The 6,276-nt window shown below is 32.0% G+C and overlaps 1 protein-coding gene across 1 annotated transcript in view; it reads left to right on the forward strand.

The window, feature by feature from the left end:
• The window catches only part of LOC106682621 (E3 ubiquitin-protein ligase TRIM37), a 91,864-nt gene that overhangs the window by 48,128 nt on the left and 37,460 nt on the right, over positions 1-6,276 (forward strand). The gene's annotated exons all lie outside the window — the stretch shown is intronic.

The following is a 6,276-nucleotide window of genomic DNA, read 5'->3' on the forward strand; positions in this document are numbered from 1 at the left end:
GAATAAAAAGTAGTAGTTGTTCCAGAAGTTATAAAACATTCTTTTTTGAGTTCTTTCAAGTGAAGGAAAAATTGCGCGTTATTTTCTGTTAGAAACAGGTTCAATCTATATCTAGACAGTAAAAATAATTAAAAAATAAATATTGAAGCATTTAAGGTCCACCATCCCAGAAGTTTAATTTATTCCAGAAAAACCTAATATTTTCTCTCATTTTTCATTTGGGGTTCCATGACATTAAAACTGCCTTAACACTAAAACAATTCGTAGCACATGCGTTGATTTTTTTGAAAATTTAGAAATGTTGCTAATATTTTGTTGATTGTTTTGGACTTGCGAGGTATAAAAGCTTTCCTTTTAGCACAATAATTATTTGATTTAGAGTATTATGGAAAGATATGTATAGGCCTATGTAAACATTCTTGCTACGCTTCTGGGTTCTTTTTCTCATTTCTTTGTTCTTTATTACTATCAATATTTATTATGTTAATTAAATGGAATTCGCAGCTTTTTCGCATCTGTATATATCCTGAAGGAGCTTGTCTTGGATATTACAAGGCGTTGTGCAGGCGGAGGTTGGAAAACCCATCTGTTTTAGGTTCCCAGAAGGTGGCGGGCGTCAAACCCGGATCTCAGTAAAACACTGATCAGTGATAACATTGTCTGGGCTAAATCCAAATGCTTAAAGGGGCCAAAGCAAGTGCCTAGAAATGGCCATCCTCTCTCTTCCGTAGATAAACATATATAAATATTAAAAAACGGCATTTATATTATTTAAAGTTTGATACAAATTTTTTTTATTATTATGAGACATCTGATTAGCAAAATTATGATAATCCTTTGGGTTTTTTATTTGTTTTTGTCTTGTTTATTTACTTATAAGAATTTCTTATCTAAATGATTATGAAGTGATGGATAGATAGATGTAAGGACAGAGCATCCCTATCCTACCTACGCCTAGGGTTAAATCATGAGTATGAAATGTATGCTTTCATATGTGAAGGGTTTAATTGCAAAACTCAATTTCTGAGACCGTAGTAACCGAGTGTGTTAAGGTTAACAACTTCGTGTCTGAAGCGGCACCAAACAGTACGATACACATGATTATGAGATTTTTTTTTTTTTATCTGAAAATTCTCTTATATAAATTTCAATGATGGTCTAAGCCCATGCACTTTATCATACTGAATATAATGGTAAAGTGCGTTCGTTGGTAGGAACAACGCAGAATAAGTCGTTCTTATCCGTGAATTAAAACTATATATCTAAGGGATATAATGCCGCAGACACAAGAAAAGCTAACCGTCATGACCACGACATAAATTGTGGAATAAGTGCGTATGTAAAAACTAATAACAGCAAAAAGTATTTTTTTTTTTTTTAATAATTTATTTATTGATATTTACAACTGTATACATATATACACATCAAGTAAATTTGCTGTAAGTGATATTATGAGATAATAAAAACATGTGGAGAATCTACCCATTGATAGAACTCCAAAAACATTTCTAAATGAGAAGATCTCGAGGCCATCTTCTTTTCAGACGTCTAGGAGGATTATTAGGTAGTGAAGGAGAAGCCAGGTTAGAAACGGGTTTGGGTGGTTGGGAAGTTTATTATGGAAGGATTGGTATCTGGTTCTGGCCAAATCGGCAACATAGGGGACATTGAGGTCCTGATGGATGATTAAAAAGTATTTTAAATTATATAAATGAAACAATAGCAAATAAGATCAAATGCGTTTAGGCTTGATTTTAATAATGATTCAATAATTAATCTTATTACACGACTTTTTTTATTTTGTTTCAATCGACTAATCATAAATTTAAAATAAGTTCCACTTTTTTACACTATTTTTGTAATTTTAATTTAAACCAAAAATTTATTTTAAAAATATATATAAAAGACACAAGATATGTTATCGTCTTTACACCGAACATTTTCATATTGGTTAATCCTAATCCTATAAAAGTTGAAAATATATCTCGTATCATATAGTTCAAGACATTTCAAGCTTAGATTTTTGACACGCGGTAAAGCTAAATGTCGCGGAACCTTTTTTTAAGTTGTAATAATTCACACAACTATTATTTCATAGTATTTCTTAACCGACATATTAATTTAAAATTTTAAACATTGGAACTCTTTATCCTGAAGTTTTATAGCTTAAATATCACTACTACATTGTAAAATGTGAAAAATTACAATATTTTGGAGCAAAACGCGACTAATGACGTATATAGTTGATTTGATGGCCAAGGATAGAATGTTCAGTTTGGAAAACAAAAATCTCGAAAGAGGATGTTCAAACGCAGGCAGCTGCAATGAACGATGATTATAATTCAAGTTTTCACTTTTGTACCAACAATGCGTCGTATTTGATACTTTTTTCTCTCTTTATGACCCTCTTTCTGCTCATTTCTGACATACGGGAACAGGGGTCATCTACAGGATACTACAGGGATCCTGCTTGTTCTAATCGTACTGAGAGGTGAAGTTTTCATTTCGAGGGACCGCCGCGAAATTAAAGTCGAACCCCTGGCCTTGGCTATTTAATTTAATTTAACTTAGAATCCAATCCTTACAATCCAAAATCCTTCGTAAAATTAATGCTCCTTACTTTGTCACAAATCAAGTCATCCATCAGGACCTCAATATTCCATATGTTGCCCATTTGGCCAGAACCAGGTACCGTTCCTTCCATAATAAACTTCTCAACCACCCAAATCCACTTGTTTCTAACCTGGCTTCTCCTTCATTACCTAATAATCCTCCTAGGCGTCTGAAAAGAAGATGGCCTCGAGATCTTCTCCTCTAGAAATGTTATTGGAGTTCTATCAGTGGGTAGATTCTCCACATGTTTTTATCATGTCACTATGTCACCTACAGCAAATTTACTTGTTGTATATATGTGTATACAGTTGTAAATATCAATTAATAAATTATTAAAAAAAAAAAAAAAATTTAACTTACTCGGCTTCAAACGGCCCTCCAATATGTCGTACCGATCTACTGTGTTCCGGTTCGAATCCGGCCTTAACGAATTGGCTTTTATTTCTTGGCGGTGCTAGCGAGTGAAAAATGAACCTTCCCATTCAGTAACCCTTATGACCACTTACTTATTCTATAAATGACTAGATAGGATATAAAAAACTCATTCTCCGCTTCAGAAAACTTTATAGTAAACATGAAATTATTTTAATAAAACAAAATTTTAAATATGTGTGTATTATTATTTTAGGGGGGGGGGGGGAAGCGCGGTGGCACCGTGGTAAGGCTCGATATTACTAACTCTAAGGACACTTTGGTATGGTGTACTGATCCGCACTAGTGGAACTCATTTCCGTGAGATTTGAAATATTATCTAGCTAGGCAATTGTAATTTGTTTAATAATCGTTACGATGATGAAAAGCAGATAAGTAACTGTTCTAATTTTAAAAATAAGGCAAGATAATAATAATTAAACGCTGGTTATTAAGTTAGTGTGATGGATGAATTTAATGTCTCTTTCTATTACGGTTTCGTCGTTTCTCAACGCCATTGGAACATTTGTTGGTATCCCTAACTGGTGCATAGTTAATGTGTAGTGATGAGATTCTTCAAAAATGTGTTTGACGATCAGATTACTATTACATTTCGAACATTTAGGAGGAAGAAAATCCGCCTAATTTATCAATTAGGTGGATTTTCTCCTCGGGGTGCATTCGACCTCAGTTACGCTACTGAAGTAAACTAATTTGAATATTAGTAATTAATTGTATTGTGATTCAATCACTACTAGAAATGAGTTTTGGAGATTCAAAACAGGATAAATTCAAATTTAAAATTTTTCAGTAAGCCAACCAATTTGCATAATTCAGATACTCACCCCCTTCTGAAACTCAACTCAAACCGTAAAATTAGATGGGGCTTAGTACTGGACTTGAGTGTGAGTTGAGAAAAGGCTAAATCCCTGAATTATGCCCTTGTTTTGGCTTCGTGAAATTTTTTTTTAAATTTGGATTTTTCTTCTGCATTTTCATTCCTCAAATTATTTTTATAATATATATATATATATATCTTACAAATATAGGGACTTAGTATATAATTTTTTTCTATTAAATTCTTTAAATAAATAAATTCCGTTGGATTGTATAGCTAAAATGATTGATAAATTCTTTAAAATAGGATTAAATTCCCATAAATTTTTTTGTTAACATCAAACCAGTGATATTACATGGAAGTAAGCAAATACACAAAAAGCATGGCAAGCACGTCCTTTTTAATCTTACTTAAATTAATATTCTCGTTAAAGGATTCGGTAAAACTAGGGCGAATCTTTTAAGATTAATGGTTTCACATCATGCCACTCTTTCGAAAATGGCCTGTTTAATGATTTATTTAATCCGGGGACTATACCAAACGATTTCGGTGATTGAAAAGATGTATTTTTTTTTTTATTATAAAATGTATAATATATAACAGGTATATTATTTTAGTGAGAATTATTTTTACCTTTTCGGTTTCAAAAATCTTTCAGTTAAAATACTTAAGATCTTGATTGCCTTTGCTTTCCAGACACCAAGATTTGAGTAACCGTGAGACCTTTGTACACTCAGATGAGCAATATCTCAACATTCCAAGGTGGTGTTCGAATAAGACAACAGCGCATCCTATCTCTACGACCCAAAATAAGATAGAGATGAATATGCACCGTATACACGTAATAAATTAATAAATTCCACTACAAAAATCCCAAAATAACCTAAATTGCATAATTTAACGTCTAGCCAACAATCCTATCAGTCACAGTAAAGTAAATGAACAGGCTACACTATCATAAATGACTAGTGTTTTAAACATGCAGTTAACTGCTTTGCTCTCAACATAAATAGTACATACAATACATTATTATTTAAGAGGAAGTCCCATTTTCACCTTGGATTGTTTCCCACAATTCTGAGGCAAGCAATAACATCCATCCAAAGAATGTACCATGCTCTATGAGAATTTGTTTCACAGTCGATGATTTCACAACTGTTATACTTAGAAGCTTCCAGTCCTCCAAGTAAACACGCTTGTGAAAGTTGACAGCACTCATTCCAAAGGAAACAACGAATAACCCCCCTTCCTATCAAAACTCCGCTTCACGACTGTTGTGTTCAATTGTTCTCCAAAAATTACTGGAATCAAATCTTTAATTCTATAAGTGAATGTATGGTGTACTCATTTTATATAAAAGTATGTTATCACAAAATGAAATCGTTAAAAAATTATGAATTTCTAGTCGAAATTCATCCATGAAAAATTGCACTATATAGTTGGAAGACTTTAAAAATGCCTTTCTTTCAGGGATTTAGGACCTGAAATTCAGGTAGAAACGTCGCCACAAATAAATTTGTATTTTGAAATAAAATTAAGTTTTGTTTATTTGTGTATCTTTGCTGACTGCACCCTGACCATCTTCTTTTCATATCAATCTACGGTCAACTATTCACACCTCATAACAATTTTTACTACTGCTATCAGATATGGTACTAAGTATTTATGATGTCTAACCATGCTTTAGAGGTATTAAGCAGCAATGTGAGGCGTCCTAATTTTATTTACAGACCTTGGTCCGATTCTCAACATAAAAAGAAAATATGAATGGAATATGGTCCGGGTGCGGTAAAAAAAAAACTCAAATAGTAGATAATTATACTATTTTATTATAATTAAATTTTATTATTAAAATAGTATAATTATCTACTATTTGACGTTTTTTTTACCGCACCCGGACCATATTCCATTCATCTATACACACGGTCAATCAATAATCTTCCAGTATGTCCAAAAAGAAAATATGTTATTTTGTGTTCTTTTTAGCGTAACTTTTTTTGCTTAATGGGAAGTGATCACCCAAAAACTATTAAACTATTAAATCACAATTACACCATTGAAAACTAGGTATGGGCCATTCTCCAAATCGATGATATTTTAATAATACGACTACTTAAAAATGATAAATTATCTGAATGGAAAAAATTGTTCTCTTCTTATCCTTCTTTAGGCCGAAATTGCCTTCTTCTGTTGATTTTCCAATAATTAATGGCTATATAGTAATAAGATATTTAATACGCGTTTTTAGCGTATTTTTATAGATATTTTTACTAAGTATAGGGTGTTTTTTTAAGCCCGATAGAACTTGAAATTGTAAAAAATAACACAAAAAATTAAATTGTAATCAAAATTTTTTTTTATTCGAAAGATCAATACGTGACATTAACATTTGAAAATGATTTCGGGCATATGGG

The sequence above is a fragment of the Halyomorpha halys genome, unplaced genomic scaffold, assembly GCF_000696795.3.
Source record: "Halyomorpha halys isolate HHAL.00 unplaced genomic scaffold, Hhal_1.1 Scaffold432.1, whole genome shotgun sequence".
In the NCBI taxonomy this organism is placed as follows: domain Eukaryota; kingdom Metazoa; phylum Arthropoda; class Insecta; order Hemiptera; family Pentatomidae; genus Halyomorpha; species Halyomorpha halys.